This window comes from Patella vulgata, chromosome 4 (genome assembly GCF_932274485.2).
Source record: "Patella vulgata chromosome 4, xgPatVulg1.2, whole genome shotgun sequence".
NCBI lineage: Eukaryota > Metazoa > Mollusca > Gastropoda > Patellidae > Patella > Patella vulgata.
The window spans coordinates 63,346,862-63,365,124 of NC_065882.2; the positions used below are offsets into that span (position 1 = coordinate 63,346,862).

The 18,263-nt window shown below is 35.5% G+C and overlaps 1 long non-coding RNA gene across 1 annotated transcript in view; it reads right to left on the minus strand.

Moving 5' to 3' along the window:
• Positions 1-8,772: 8,772 nt before the first annotated feature.
• The window catches only part of LOC130012543 (uncharacterized), a 29,288-nt gene continuing 19,797 nt past the window's right edge, over positions 8,773-18,263 (minus strand). Inside the window, exons 3-8 of the long non-coding RNA XR_008787998.1 lie at positions 15,799-15,929; positions 13,089-13,308; positions 11,063-11,347; positions 10,263-10,286; positions 9,559-9,615; positions 8,773-9,344 (exon numbers count right to left, since the gene is read on the minus strand). This is a non-coding gene — a long non-coding RNA (uncharacterized LOC130012543). The remainder of the gene's footprint in view (positions 9,345-9,558; positions 9,616-10,262; positions 10,287-11,062; positions 11,348-13,088; positions 13,309-15,798; positions 15,930-18,263) is intronic.

Consider the following 18,263-nt stretch of genomic DNA (forward strand, 5'->3'; position numbering starts at 1 on the left):
ATTACCCAAATATGGGAGTATTTGGTAAATTTCCATCGCAATAACATTTTACAATATAAACAAATAGGATGTGTTTAAACCTACTAAAAAAATGGTAAATTAACCGGACAGTATCTCTATTTCCCCCTATGGGTTTTTCATTTCCGTTGCATTGCGTGACGTCTAACTTGTTTATGAATTAGGAACTAATATTCGGTTGAGGTCATAATATTGTTGCACCAATTCAAAGAGAATGAAGCCAGTAGATATATATTACAATATTATGCGACTGTTCGCGTAGAAGAACTAGGGGCATCCTGTTCTTCCAGTGGAACGAATATAGCCTACAAGTACGAACGTAAGAATTTTAAGGCTCGCGCACACATACATAAATCAAAGGAATAAACTTCATTGATCACCTCAAGTCCACATTTAGCAATAAACTTACGACAACACGGAGTTGTAATTCAGGTTTTATATCCAGTAGTTTTATGCATCAGCTGCTGGGTCAATAAAATAAGAACATTAAACAACAATTACTACGTTTTATGATGATACCTCTGGACCTCAACATCGGCACTCGTAGACATTTCTCTCTAAACATGGATTTTAAAGAGAGTTTATCAAGCATTAAAATTGTCCAGCCGATTTAATTCATTTCTGTAGGGGTAGGGGGTGATGTTGCCTCTTCCCTATGTCGATATTATCTGATGAAGAGCAAAACGTTTGAATGTTAACATGACATTACTGATTTTAATGCTAGAACCGCTCTGGTTTATCGTACTAATTTTGTTCTAATTTAAATAAAACCTGAAACATTTCAGATGACACATAACTTTTGAATTCAGAATATACAATAAGATATAGTCTTTCCAAATAGCATATTGGTTTAGAAAATATGGATATCTGAGGTCAAATTTACTCTACTGATTTTACACCGCCATTTTTATTCACTTACACACTTCAGTCAACGAAGTGATGGTAGTTCAATTCTATCCATATGGACAACGACTGGTAACCAGGGCATGTCCAAGGATTTGGGCAGAGGAGTCGGTGGGGAGTGGGGGTATAAGGTGGACACAGCGTCGAGTTTGCCATGAGGTTTGTTGGATTACCCGCGAATTTGATCAAATCAGATGTGTCCATTTGGGTGCATACACGTATAGTATTAGGTTGGAATGGGATGAAATCGGCGGCAATACTTCGAACGTTAGTTTTTTCGGCGTTATTTCGATGAATTAACGAGATTAAACATATTCTCAGCGCGAACATCGGAGAGTCCAGATCCTGCCCCTCACCTTCATATGACAATTTCTTTGGACCTTTTGGTCTAGAATTTGCATTCTCTGTCGTGTTATATAAACTATTATTTAGACATTTAATCCAATTGCAAGTCCATCGGACGACCGATACCGATGTTTAAATGGATTAGAACACCCGAGAGATTTAAAAATTTTATCGATAAAATGGATAACCGAGACTTAGTCTGGTTGTCAAGTATCGTTCCTACGATGAAAACAATCTACGCTATATTTTCAAACACTGATAACTTTGTTCAGATTAAAGTCTCTTGAAGGCAATTTTAGGTATATTTATTTTTCACTATCTATTTTTGAAATATTATATCAAGAACGACAAACTCTTTATCGCAGTCTTACATAAATCGCCTAATGATCTAATTAAAATCTCAATACCATTTTTGCTAAAATTGTTTTTATTAAGTTAAGAAACGCAAATTGATTATTGTCCTCCTGGTCGCATTGCGACGAGCTATTAAACACCAGTTATTCTTATCATACTTTGGACAAAGGATTTATTCTACCATAATTGAACGTGTACCGTTATCAAATGACATTAGATTGGAATAATATAAACTGACACAGTTTACAGAATACAAAACAAGAATTATGCTAATGCTTCAACACAAAATATGTATAGTTAAATGAGATTTTATTTGATGAAACACATGAAATAAAATTTTAGTCTTGATAATCGGGCATTGCAATTCTTTTTTCTTTTGGGTATTTGATTCATATTACACGCTCTGAACAATTGAGATAATTGCGCCATGTTTTATCTTTAAAAGGACTTTGTTAAATGTCGAGCAAAATTGTGATGGCCCTTAAACCGTTAAATTCCACATTTATTTCAATTAAGACCACTTCACACCCGGGTCTTTGTTCCTTTCAAAGATCAATCTATGGCATTATGCATGATGAAAGTGTCTTAGGGCATTACAGTTTTTATTCCCTTTCAACTGCTGTGAACACATTTTTAATCGAGACTTTAACAAGAATCCATCAAGGGGAAGTAATGCACACGTCTTTATTTCCGGTCTCACGTGGTTACGGTTAAAAAGTCATTAACGTAATCTGAATTAGCATTTGAAGCGAATTAGGATCGGCCTGTAAGATCGGCTTGTCATTATCAACATGGACAAATCCCTGGATTCGCTACATGGTTTTAGGAATGCAATGTGTTAAAATATGTTTATGTTCCTTATAAGCTGGTTTAAAAACGCCGGAGACAGTTATGACTTTGTAATCTGAACGCAAAGGATTGGCAAGAATAGTTCAGTACCGGTCGTGGTTAATTATAGCCGACGAGCATACGGTTGGCTTAAAATTTGCTTAGACAAGTACCCATTTTCTGTTATCTCTTCAAAGCTGTGTATCTTCTTTGGGAATGTGTGTATGTAACATTCCCGACCAATTTTTATAGGCTCACATTTTTATATGGACATATATTGTCAACGCCATCCATGTTTGTCCGATTTTGACGAATTGTAAAATAATCATATACGTTTATCTCCCAAAGATCTCGATTCCTTTCGAAATTGACATGTATAGGACCGTACCTTCATGGATTATGGCCCCTGATTTTACGATGTTTTAGTCGTTCTTAGATTTACTTAAGTTCTTCGGATTTTCTTAGACAATTGTAATGCATCTGTTCGGGTTCACCGATATGCTCGTAATGGTTATTCATCTGATAATGGTTATGTCCTCAAATTAAATCCGATGTTTAACTTCAGGTTACAACTCCAAATTCCAACATAACCATTAACATATATTAGATTCAAAATTCTAACATGCTATCGTCTAATTTCTAACTTCTGTTCATGTAATTTCTAACTTATATTCATTTAATTTCTAAAATATGACAATGTATAATCCATTTCTTTATTCTGTTTCATCTTATTTCTATTATTAAGAGACCCCTACGCGCAAGCGAATTATGTAAATAAAATTAAACCATATGTTAGTCCCGAAATGACCTAGTTTGTGTCGAGTGGACGTTAAACCCCATTTCTCTCTCTCTCTCTCTCTCTATTATTAAGACGAAAAATGTCTACTTTACATGTTAAGCATGAACGTCAAACAAATTTAGAATTTTGATACCTCTACCTATCAACCATCATTATGACGCCGTGTGTTCATGGATCCACTATGAACTGAGATTTTAGCGGTTGAATTTTCAGCCTAGCCTCGATAATCATTACTAAAGTCGGTAGGATAAACAACATAGTCTCGATTATTCATTTTTTGGCTTAATTATGAATGGAAGCCAAACAGCAAATCGGAACATAATCCAATAAACATCGCAGCCTAGCGAAGCCATAGAGAGTTGATTATGGTCTGGATAAGTTAATTAATGTCTAATTAATAATTTAGATAACATTTCAGGCCTAAAGAAAGACCTGCAATAGGCAGATTTAGCTCTGGCATAATGTATGTTTAAGCCAATTAATATTTATATTTTATATACTTTTAGTCTATATTATTTTACTGCTCTAAACAAATGTGTTTTCATACCATCCGAACGACTAGCCAGTGTCCATGCCAGGCCCCGTCCTGTATCAATAACAAGGGAGGGAGAACCACGCCAGAAGATATAGGTTATATCATCGAAATATATATATGGGTTATTTAACATAGTCAGCTAGTATACACACTGGCAAAACTAAGCTTTATAATATTTCTGACATTAGTCCCATCCCCTGTGAGTTGCAGAGGATGCCGTTAGTTTAGGCAGGGGCAGTGTCTAGTCGTCCGGATCGGAAGAAAACCCTTGGTAGCTGAAATTCGTATAAAAGTAGATTGTGGCGTCGCTGCCCGGGCTAAATTTCAATCTAGAACACTGTATGGCGTAAGTTCGTCTTTATTAGCCGCCAGTTGGTGTAGAAAAGTAGGACGATAAATCCCATTTATTTTTATTTTGGTTTATTTTCGTCAAAAACACCGCTATCTATTGAATTCTGTATCACTTTATGCAACTTGAATAAAATATTGTTGGAAACAAACTACTAGGTCGGTATAATGAAGGCATCAGAATTAGAAACTTCATTGCTATCCACATGAATAGATTATTCCGGTCTTCTTTAAAGGCCGTTTCATCCCCACAATAGGCTATGGGATTTCTAAATTTATATCTTTGTACCATTTCGAAATATTTTTTATCATTACAACATGACATTTTTGTTAGAGCAGATTAACAACATATTAATATTGGCTTCTCCAAATCCTTCATTTGTCTTCAAAAAAAAAATGAATGAATGTTGTTTAGCTTTTATTTGTAATAGTATTTGCCAACCATATCACGTTTGATGTTTTTTTCAATTTCAGCATCGATTCCCCGGTTGCACGTGACAAGGAGTCGGGTCGCTTGTCCAACCTCGTGGGGTTTCTCCGGGTCCTCCGGTTTCCTCCCACTGCTAGACCCCTACGCGACAAGCGAATTATTAAAATAAAAAAGACCTAGTTTGTGTCGAGTGGTTTCCTCCTACTGCTAAAGACCCCTACGCGCAAGCGAATTATAGAAATAAAATTGAAATATGTGTTAGTCCCGAAATAACTTAGTTTGTGTCGAGTGGACGTTAAACCCCCTCTCTCTCCCTCTCTCCCTCTCTCTCAATAATAGAAATACGATGAAATAGAATTAAAATTTACACTGAATAAATAAAAAAGTTGGATAATACATTGTCTTAATTTAAAAATTACATGAATAGAAGTTAGAAATTACATGAATCGAAGTCAACAGAAGTTAGAAATTTGACGATAGCACGTTACAATTTTCAAAATCTAATATACCGCCATATTAACATGCCACTGTATAATAATTATATAAACAACTAGATCAATAAAGCTTGGTGTAAATTTCAAGGCCTTTACTATTTACCTGATATAGTATTATATGGTTCAATTTTATTTCAGTAATTTGCTTTCGCGTAGGGGTCTTTAGCTGTGAGAGGAAAACGGATGACCCGGAGAAACCCCACTAGGTTGGCAGTTCGTTTTAGATAATAAAGAGTTGGCTTTCAGTTTCACATTGTGTATTTTGTATATTGTATGATTCATGTATTGGTTGAATTCATTTCTTTACATTTTCGAGCGTGGTTTTTCCCTTGTCAGTGGTGCACGTTTGGATGGTACATTGGCGTGCACGTAAAAGAACCCTTGACAGTTGGAATTCTAAATCGGAGTAGGCCGTTGTGCCGTTGTCAGAGCAAATGTTTTCCCATAGGACTATATATCCGTCTTCATTAGCCCTATCGGAGCATGCAGAAATGTACGACGTTAAACCCCATTCCAGTTATAGTCATTATCCCAGTCGGCTCAGAACACCCGTATCTCAGACAGTGATGTATGCGATTAATTAACACAACACCTATAACAAAAATGGAACAGTCCTAATTTACATGATATAAATGAAAATCTATCAATATTTCATAGATAGTTTAACCAAAAATCACTGTGCTTTTGAGGGTTTCCCCACCGCTCCCAGCCGTATGCCTTTGTAGGTCGTCTTACCCTAATTATCCCCAGAAACGCTTTTCTGAGTGACAGCGTTACTTAAATCAGATGAGAGATTTACGTATAAAGATACACCGTAATGTAAAATATCTAATATATGTAAATATTCATGTTATATACCAACTACCGTATAATTATTTACTGAACATAATTATATCAATATCGCCGCGCCCCAACTTAACACAATGGCCCACATTTCCTTTCTTCTACAAAACGACTACATCTATGAATGTTTGATGTATATGTAATAAAATTAGTCTCAGTTTTTTATGTTTTATATTGATTCTAGTAATACCACGGGAGTCATTATAACTAATAGAAAACTCATTCAAGCTTTAAATATCTCTACTGGGAATAAGCGATAGGTTTTCGTCTAAGACGTTAGTATCTTAAGCTTCCATTTTGAGATATTTGTTGTAAGATCTCTTTCATATAACATATATTACGAAATGTTCATGTTCTTATAACATCAGCATTGTATCTAATATACGTGTCTGTTTCCTGATTCATTCGGGTGGTGGTGGAATTACACGGGTTATCATATAGGGCTTTCTGAAAACCCCGGGGTAGATATGGTTAATCATGTAATTTACAAAGTGGCACCCCAACCGAATGGAATAATTGAAGCTCATCAGTTATTGAATTACAAATCCATAAAATAAGCCAAATGCGACACAACCCCCAATTCCAGGAAGCCATTCTAGTCTAACTCTCGTATATCATAACTGATGTATAACGACAACGCCAAAGTTGATGAATTCCCATCTGAGCAAAATGTCTATAAAGTTATTTTATGATAAAAAATAATAGGGAAAAGTTTACAGTCAAGGGAATTAACACATACCAAAACGCATTAATTTATCTCCCTTGGTGAACCTACTTAACGATTCGTATATATATTCCGATATTATAACTACTGACGGCTTAATTTAATTACATACATGATATGTCAGTTTTATTTCCCCAAACCATTAAATGATATCTTTATTATGAAGACGGGAATCGAATGAATAATTCTAGATATGGAATAACTCACTACTGGTTTCGTTTTTATTCAGGATACAAGAAATATCATACCTTCCTTCAAATCTGTCTGCGATTGGGTGGCGACTTCGTGTATCGTCCTGTTTCATACCATATTTCCGTAGTGTTTAAGAAGTTGACTTAACCTGTAGATTTGGGGGTTGTATAATGTGAACCAAAAATTGAATAAAATCGGCCATTTCAAGATTGAGTTAATGACGATATGATCAGTTGTTCAATTAGTGTAGAGTTAGTATTGTACATATACACAGATCTGTAACACTTCATTCAGATATAACCACTCAACTGCACATACAGACGAACACACAGGCCCAGGATTTCTGTTGTTTTGGTCACCAAGACATCTGTTTTATTTTCATTTTTCCCCATTCGTCTAAATATCCCCCAAAAATGTGAAACGGAACAAACCCCAGGGTTTTCTCGTTCAGAAATCATTTTCTATTTTTATTTATTTCTTGTGAAGATAATGCTTACTTTCACAAAGTTATCAACTATTAATATCTACTTCTGGTCTATTTTGATTTTAAATATATTCGACGATAAAACAAGATAGCTTATAAGTTGCGCAAACGCATTTAATTGCCTCATTCTTATTATATCCAACACCATATTCCTGAAGCAACGACAGCGAGTTTTACAACATCTAGACGTTGCTACAAAACTTTGCAATTTCCGAACGTATAGCTACGTGATCCCCCTTTACTGCAGATACGTGAACAGTAGTGCCCAATCACAGGTTATGACACAAACACACTCAAATCAAACATTGAACGAACCTTGAACTTTGCAACTCGATTATCACATGTAGTCATTTAGCTGGAAAGCGCGAGACTTGGTATTCGCGATGATCGAGGAATCCGATAGGCTCTCAAGCTGGGTCAGTTCCCAACAGAAATTAGTGTCGAAATATGCGGTACGTGAAGGGCTTGATTAGATGTACGGAGTTAAAGCGAGATAAGCCTTCTATTGAAGATGATCCAACATGTCTTGTAACGAACTTAATGCCCGTAGTGATATTTAGCGGAAAACAACACTCTTTCGTTTGAGTGTAACACATATATGATTAACTGAAACCAAACATAAAATGACCCAAAGTATGGCAATAATAATAGTGATCGAGCCTTAGTCACCGCGTGGACAGTAGCACCCGATGGTCTAGAGCCATTACTCAATTAATCTGAACATCTCTTGGAATATGTGTGATGAAGATAGTGTCACGCGCGGGGTGGGTTTATTTACTCTTTCTAAACGATATGATGCAACGTGCATTTGATTTGAATTGAATATAAAAAAACTCGCACGTGATTTGTAACTAGCAGACATATACCTATAAACAATAAATAAATTGGTTCCTATATTATGCTTGCTTGAGAAATGTGGATTTTACATCTGCCCCATTCTCTGCAAACTTTTAACCAATTGATGAAACCAAAAATTCTACTGATTCCGCATATTTATCTCAAGAGAAAAGAGATAAAAAAAATCTGAATGATTCGGGAACACTTTGATTATACAACGATGTTTGAAGTAAACCGACGATAAATTGATCTGAATAGGGTCAAGTTAGACTATTTTGACTTTGTCATTCATTGATTTCCAATAACAACGTTAACTGGCCACTGAATGGATTGACCCCTTGTGTAAAGAGTGCTACACCCTAGAGATATATTTAGTCAAGTTGTTCTTACATGTGTCATGAGGAAATTAGCTTTCCTTAAATATAATCTATAGAAGCCCATCTAAGATGTTCATCAGACATTCCATATTGTCATCTTCCGTTGCTTCCGTCTTCGTTTCAGCATGTCAGATTATCAATATTAACGATTTTAAGTGTAATTAATCTCTTTGGGATGCTTCAGCCATGTTGCAGTGTTGATTAAAATTATGATAGCATAGGCTGTTCAGATTATTTCCAATCACTTTATTTGCATTGGAAGATAAAAAAACCCTTTAAAGCAAACACATAAAAATCAAGATGAAAACAAGTGACCAAAAATGTATGTTATTACTACCGAATCGGATATCACAGATTTGATGATGTAAACCATTACCTAATATTCCATGGGTTAGTCTATTGGTGTTCAAAATTCAGTTCAATCATATTTCACAAAACTAAATCTTTAAATAGATTGGTGGCCTATGTCTTAGTCAATATTATATTCATTTGTCCATTAACACATCCACGTCTATATGCTAACTGAAATGTTCACTTCTGATATCCTACAGAATTGCATTTGTATGAAAACAATAACGATCCACACACTTAGGCTACTCCTAGGCATCCAAATATTTACTCCACCACCTGGACATAACACAACCGTTCGTATCCCAGCACTGTGTCCGGTGAAAATAGCCCGCTAAATATTAAACTGATACATGTTTGGATTTGTATGCACTACAGACGATGGTGGCCTTAAACCGTTAAGGTAAATATTATGAACACAGATTTGATGAATAAAGAAAGCGGAAGTTTATGGCACGAATTTGATGTTTGCAGTGAACCAGAAGCTGCAATATTGATAAGAAAAGGCAAATTGACAACGATTTAAAACAATACATTTGTATAACTTGAAATGGATGACACTAGCTATCTAAACTTATATTTATAACTTAAAAATATAATAAAACTGCTTTAAAATATTGCAGAACTGACTTAGCATCTAATTGAATGGAAGATTGGGTTCAGTTATAGAATAGGGACAATATATAATACACGACTTACTGTATACGGGAGAAAATTGTTCCCTTTTTTCTTCTTTTAAATCTTCAGAAACTGGAACTTAGAAAATTTAGATATAAAACAAAGTGAATGGTTCGATGACATTTAAAGATACTGCACACACGACAGTTTTAAACCTATAAAATCTGCATAAACTTGGGCGCGACATTTAATTTCGTTGGGATTCTTCCTTATGACTAATTAAACAATTGCAGCAAGTTTGTTAAAATAACCCCGCACCTCCGAGTTTGGATAAGGTTAACAAAAATACATGTGACATAGCATGACTTGGTGCTAGTCAAAGGTCCCAAATAGGCATTGTGAAATACTGTATATTTAACTAGAAAATAGTAGAAATACTAGAGAACACAACGTTACGGTACTTAAATTCGGAACGAGTGTACACATCGGAACTGAATGTGAAATGAAGCTATGGAGGCATGGTCATGCATTCTCCTTGGTCATCTCGATCCCGGTGTTGGCAGATAAAATTTCTCGGGCCCCCCCTCCCCCGGTATCCCTGTGTCAGTGGCGTGGGGTGGCGCGTATTCGTTCGGATGTGGCGACAAAACCGAGCCTTAAGATTGTATTACACACGGAAGAATCGGGCACGGCTTTATAATGGTACACACAAAGTATATTCCTACATGGAAAATGAACGGAGACTTGAATTGCACATTTTATTTTTTTAAAAAATAAATACTTACCTCTATTAACATTGACTGTATCACCTACAAAATATTAGACATAATTATATAGTAATAAATAATAATGTCCTTTCTTGAGCGCCAAATTGTAAAGACTGTTTGAACAAATGAGTTTTTAATGGGCATTTGAAACTGCAAAATATAAAGTAATTTTGTTAAACATACATTATGCAAGAACCAAATCTGCCTATTGCAGGTCTTTCTTTAGGCCTGAAATGTTATCTAAATTATTAATTAGACAATAATTAACTTATCCAGACCATAATCAACTCTAGATGTCATCGCTAGCCTGCGATGTTTATTGGATATGGTTCCGATTTGCTGTTCGACTTCCATTCATGATTTAATCATGAAATGGATAATCGAGACTGTTTTTTATCGTACCAACTTTAGTAATGATGATCGAGGCTACGCCGAAAATTCAATCGCTAAAATCTCGGTTCAGAGTGGATCAATTTGACTGAAATTTTCAGCAAATTCCCTTTACATCATCTAGTTTTTAACTATTATTATGAGAACTGCCAGCTCTTTATCTTATCTCCCATAATGTATCTTTAACTAACAACAGTTTATGCAGACCGCGAAGTTTGTGTCAAATTATAAAATTGGTTGAGGTATGCTATAAGAAAGTATAAAATTATCTCCAAATGGGACTTTAATCATTCGGCTTAATTATAAAGTCCCCAGTGTTCAGCTCACCAATTTAAATAAAACAAAAGTAACAACACTCTATATCAAAGAGGCCACGTGCGTTTGAATTCATTATAGTGGTCAATAGTTTGCAAACCATGGTAACTTACCTATTTGAAGTGATATTTTAGCTTTAACAGTTTTCACTGTTTTGCTTTTACATGTATAAACACCAGTATCTGAGAAAACACTTCTATCTACTATGAATTCTGTTATACTAGAATTGTTAACTTTATATTTAGTTATTATAGCATGGGGGAATCCCCTACTTGTTATTGGATGTCCATCTTTATACCACGTGATATCTGTAGGTATGTGGGGACCCCCTGTCACTTTACAAACTAAGTATATTCTATCACCACGATCTATAGATCTATGTCCTTTTATAGTAATTTCTGAAATAAAAATTGACAGCATTTATATAGAGTACACTATAGACAAACAATTTGGATTAAGATATTAGAAATATACTTAAATAATTTACCGGCCCCCAAAATGAGTCTCCCCGGGCATATGCCCTCCTCAATTTCCGAATATTACAAGTATGTTGCTAAGAAATATCGCAGATGACTTCGCTCCATTTATCACCTGGGCTTCTAAAATTTCATGGCGTGTTATTTGATTAATTGGATCCGAATATCTCATGTCTACATCACCTAATAACGACCAATTGATAATAACCATTTGCTAATAACCACAATCTTATTCATAATATGTGTATACACGTTTACTATTTGATACACACTAATGTATCTGTTGGGGATATACTAATCAGCCGCCATCCCTTCAAAAATAAATATATTAAGTTATTTAATGATGTAAAAGTCGAGACGGATTAATATCGTCTTCCGAAAATATCCACCATATATGTCATAAATCTTTTTAAACAATATCCAGGCATATTAATTTGTCTGGCCAAGTTATAGACGATGGTAAGTTGTCAAATATTGACCATTTAATAGAAATCTACTTCAATGACAATAATACATTTATCAGGGGTCGGGGGGGGGGGGGGTCGTTTAGGTTTTCGTTATTACAATATATATGTAATCTCTACTTTGAAAATGTGATACATTTTAGATAGTGCAGCTCTTAATAAACTGACAATTATTGATCATATGGTGGTAACGGAAGGTATGGGAATTAAAAGGGAAGCTTGTGACCTGACCCCTAATCTGGGCAATGTTCATGACAATATGTAAATTTACCTAACATGGAGCCGAATGTCAAATGATTTTACAAAATAATTTATTTATAACAATAACCCCACATTGACCGGCCCTTGCAAATGCATTCAATTATAAGAGCATAATATTGTGCATACATGTCTGTGAATATATGATCAATAAATAAATTCTTTAAAGTAGTGTAAACACATCCAATTAAATACCTCTAAAGCTAAAGATAATCCGGATAACACAACTTTCATTATCTTTTTACGTCATTTACAAAGGGTCATAATACAGTCAAGACTTCACGAAACGTGAACGTGGTCTATTACTAGGTTATAAACAGCAATGTACCAACTTACAATCAAACACGCTGCAATGATTTTCAGGCAATATAGGGCCATAATTCAGTACAAATATTTAACGAATACACGCGAAACCGAACCGCAACATTGCTAAACACAGGTCCGGGAATGTACTAAATTTCAAACATCCCGAAGTTTAAAAAAAAAAATCCCCCCCCCCCCCGCCCCCCCCCCCCCCCAAAAAAAAAACCCAAACAAAAACAAAACATGAAATGCACGCATACGGTAGGGGACTAATATTATGAAGGTGTATTCAATAGATACGAATAGCGTAACAGTTGTCAATTGAAACGGTCAGAAATGAAATGGGGTTTAACGTCCTGCTCTTCTGCTCCGAACTGGGCTAATTAAGACGGGCATACGCCATACAGTGTGCTATGAGGAAAATTTTGCCCGGACAGCGGCACTACGGCCTACTCTTATATCGAATTCCAACTGTCAAGGGATCTTTTACGTGCATGCAAATGTGAACACGGGACCTCGGTTTTTCGTCCCTTCCGAACGACTAGACATCTGTCCTTGTTAGGCCCTCCGTCCTGCATCACTGACAAGGGGGAACCTTGACAATTGAAGTAGAACACACAAATACGACCCAAACTTACCTAATATGTTAAGTTGAACTCTTCTAGTTAAATCAACAGTTGATGTTATCTGACACTCATACATGCCACCATTTATAAATTCTGTATTTTTAATTAATAAATCCCAATTTGTAATATTATCAGATAGTGATATATGTTCTAATATAATTTGATCGCTTTTAAACCAAGTCTTTTTACCAATCGTTAGAAATTTGTCTTCGTCAACAGATCTCCAAGCAACCTGAAAATTTAATTTAATAGTTATAGGCAAGACCCTGTACTGTCTGTAAAGCTGAGCGAGGCATGGTCGAATGACCTCTACCAGAGCACGCTAATGTAGTCAAGCTACCATGCATTGATCACATGGCACTCTTGCCCCTGAAGATTTTGTTTCGTATTGGAGGTTTCAAAAGTGATGAAAGAGGAGACTTTCCAATATAGAAACCATAAAATATAATTTATTGTCATAATGCTTTCCTGCTTTTGTATTGACCAGTCTGACAGTTCCATATTCTCCATTCCATACACGCCATTCTATACTTGCAACACTCTTGAAGCTGAATATATTCAAGATAACGGAACAATGTTTCGGCTATAACTAAACCAAAGATTAACAACATGATTATAATCTATGTACCACCATCACTGACGCTTACAATAAAAGGTATCACTGCAAACAGAGGAATTACTGTTACATTGATATAGATAAAACACATCCTGGAAACGTTCATCTTTCTGCTTAATGTTAAGGTTATTGACGGAGAGAGAGAGAGAGAGAGAGAGAGAGAGGGTGGGTTTTAACGTCCACTCGAGACAAAGTAGGTCATTTCGGGACCAAAATATGGTTCAATGTTATTTCAATCAATCGCTTGTGCGTTGGGGTCTCTTTACCAGTGGGAGGAAACCAGACGACCCAGAGAGAACCCACGAGGTTGGACAAGCGAACCTACTCCTTGTAACGTAAAAGCGGGGAATCGAAACCACACCACTTGACTCAATGACATATCTTATGATGCAACGCGCACGGGTTTAACATTCGGACATGCACCCTCCCCCCCCCCCCGACCCGTCTGAATTATACCTTTTAAGACTTGTTAGGTTACAGTTTTCACAAGTTTTGGTGACATTTCGACACACACGGATTAATAGGATTTATTTTATTGGTGTGAATATAGTTAAACGTCTGAACAAGGTAATGGTCGTGACATTAAATTGACATTTGAGTGTTGAGAATCCCCTGCTGCTATACCAAGAAATTACTTCATACAGCTGAAATTAGCTTTCTTATTATACAAAACTGTTACATAATATCACTTATGTCAATACAAACCATGGTCAGAATCATGAATCATGGGGATTGATTAATGCGGATATTCACAGTAATATTTTAAAAAATGCCAAATAAAAACTTTCGGGGGGTATCAGAAGGACAACTTTGTATTTGAGGTACACATCAACAATAACACATCAAAAAACACATCCTTTATAAGTTGTCAGTGTAATAATATTGACTACTTAATGTGAAGAGTGTTTACATTACATGATGCCACCATCTTTAATTTACACCTATTATAACTAATCTGTTAGATTTCACAACTGACAAAGTCGATTTATTATGTCAAGTGCATAATAAATTAAAGAAACAAAGTTCTTGAGGGTATAATATAGACATTTGCCTGACGGTATGTGTATAGGCAAATACCAAATTTCAGATCTTCCCACAGCCCCAAATTATATAATCAAAACATTGCTTAAACCCGCTGTTTAAAGTATACAATAAAGTACTTTATCACCCAATAATACATTCTAGAGTAGGTATCGCTTGTGTGATAAATTTCATAATCTATACTGCGATATTTCCTTAGGAGTTATCGCTTTACATGAATTTGATTGGTCAGTTAAAAAGGACCTACTTTTGTTTTTGACTTTATCGACTTATGTTGATATTTTTTGATTATCAAACAAGACTTGTAGGATATTCTCTATAAACGGTGTACATCAATAATATGCAAAGGATAACTGGTTAAATATGATAAATGCAATATAAGGAAAATGTCTTGAGTATCATATCAATAACCATATTTACGCATTTTAATAATTATACTACCACTTCAAATGACTTCCCTGACATGACTTCAAATGACATGAACTCACATAAAACGTGACACATTGTAAGAATATAGTATACCCATAATGAAAATATTCATTAAGCTTTGGCAAATTTTAAAATGATCTTGGTATTGCTGAATGCCACCCCGACCCGTGGTGTCAGAAGACGACTACAGCCACCAGTCTGGTATCGAGTGAAAAAGGGGAAACCTTTCAGGAACCATTTCGTGAAGTTATTTGTGACCCAGTGTGCAAACATATGTCATATGTAACCCACGAGGTTGGACAGGCGACACTACTCCTTTTCACGTACAACCGGGGAATCGAAACCACGCCAGTTGACTCAATGACAGACGTTATGATACAGCGCACACGTTCTAACCATTCGGCCACGCCCCCTAAATTATATAGAACAGCCGATGTAAAGATGTTATGCTTCTTTATCTTTTACGCATTGTATACATGATCACACCTGCAGGTTTATAATGTACGGATTAAATGGAACAGAGTAAAACTTGTTTATTTTGTACTCACGGTATAGAACAGGGTAGACTTGTTATATAACACGATAAAACTTACTTGTTTATCTTGTAGGTATTGTATATAATAGGGTAAAACTTACTTGTTTATCTTGTAGGTATTGTATAGAACAGGGTAAAACAGCCAACGACCCTCTTTTAGCAGTGATATTAGTTACTGATGGTAGGAAGACTGGGTTGATAAACGATTTATTTGTAAACCTTTCAACACTTTCTGAAATAGAAAGAATCATCTTCATAACATGTGCATGTTCTTGATGTTTCTTTAGTTTTTAATTACAGTACAGATACACAGAATTAGGCAATGGGTAGAAATATTGAACGTTATAGCGTCCACAATTAAGACCTTATAACGATGCAGGGCCGAACTCAACATTTACCTAATCGCCATATCTGCTTGATGCTAGAAATCAAGGTAAAATATATGACGTCGAACATCAAATTTAATCTGATTTAGATAAAATATATAACAGCCAGGATAATGGAGACTAATCTAGGTAAATTTCTTATTTATTGACCTCCTCGGAACCAGACAACGCCGGAAACCACACGAATGATTAAATATATCCGTATGGATTGTCTATTAATCTTTACCAGCTGGCTTTACTATATTTTAAAAATGTTTGCCACCAATAGGAAATTGGCGTCTTGGGCACCAATTTAGTATCATTGCTCACGTCAATATTTCTAAGGTCGGTGAGATCCGGTGGATGCTACCCTGATAGGGGGTAAGATTACGTTGGTTGGATTGGCCTTATTTTTTGTGCAATCATTTCCTACATGAAGAAGTATAACTGAATTTGTTAGCAGTCTGAGAGAGGATGACGAATCCCTCTATGTAGATATGTCTATTCGGTCATATACGGGATACAACTATGACCCTGTGGTGTAATTTTGACAACATATAGTTATAGTATCATATATATCTAATTTGTGTTACTGCTAATAATCAACTTGTTAGTTGGTTAAAGATTACCATGTTTATTTAAATAAATCCCATTTAGTGTGGTAACAAAACGTAAAACCTACCACTTCAGGTAAACATAGAGTGGAATGGGAATGACAAGCTTTGTTTCCTTTACATGGATTACACTCTTTCTATTTATTGTGTTTTGTCAATGCCCCCCCCCCCCCCGCCGCACACACACACACACAACACACACTGCAAGCGATATGTTTGTGTTGAGTGGGCGTTACAATCCCACCCCATACATATATAATAATCTTCTTTCGCAATATAGAGCTTCATCATATAATCTGAACATGAAGTATTCAATATATATATAGTTGGATATTAATATTGTATGAACATTACTTACAGACAGGCCTTAATAAGAAAGTATTAATAAAATGTTTTTTGTTTCATCACAGATTATTTTAGTTTGTGAATTCGAAAGTCTTTAAACTGCTGCATTATTACACTTTAATCTCTTTCACATTAATTTGGGATTTTAATATCTCACAGGGAAGGGTTTTATATTAAATTTCTCGTCTTAAAGAAATAAAAAGTTTAATATCCCAAGTTACCATGAATCATCCGATCCGTTTAATAAGAAATCGCTAAACAACGTTACCCAGGTTTTACACCTGCTATTATTTTAATTTCGTTTTATTCATTTTGCAAAATCGATTACCGATACTCCAGATAAACATCCTTGCTTCTACGACAAAGGACGAACTTTGATCTTTTGTGGACCAACATGCATTTACTGGAGTTAAAAAAACAAAATGAGTAGAGATGAATCGCTGTATAATGTAGTTTCATTGACAGTCCAAAGATATGCCGGAGGGGGCAGTGATCTTCTTGACTCGACAAAGGTATGATTACTCATGATGCAACGATGATATTAGACTACTTCAACATACTGGAAGTCAATTTATTGCCTTCAATAACCACTGACCCGGGGACTAAAACATCGTTTTCTTTCCTCTAACCTATTCAAGCTGAAAAATCACTTTATGATCATCGTCTGTATATGCTATGTAATATAAACGATGTTTGGCCATTTAAATTTTAGATCAGGCATACTTTCATCTTTAATGTAAGAGTTTTCGTCATTTATTAAGTTCGCAAAACGTCTAGTTGCCAGGATGGTATGAAAACCCGAGATCCCGTGTTCACGTTTACATATGTGTAAAAGGACCCTTGACAGTTGGTATTGGAAATAACAGTATAGGCCACAGCCAGGAAAAAAATTCCCATCATAACACATTGCATGGCGGAAGCCCGTTTTCATTAGCCCGAATGGTGCAAACAAGAAGGATGTCAAATCCGATTTCATTTTTACCGGACCGTGTGTGCCATAGTGTTCATGGCGGAAAAAACTTCTTCAAAACAAACCCGTAAGCGATTGTGTACAGTAAAAGTTTTTCAAAATGAACAAGGAACTTTTGTAGAACGTCGCGGTATAATGAATAATAATCCAGTGATTGTATTCCATATAAATGGCCGTTGGGTTTTAACACGAATTATATTGTCTATCAAAAGAAACATATAGATATAGATTGTGGTAAAGGGAAGCTAACCAAGTTCGCAATAATTCATGTA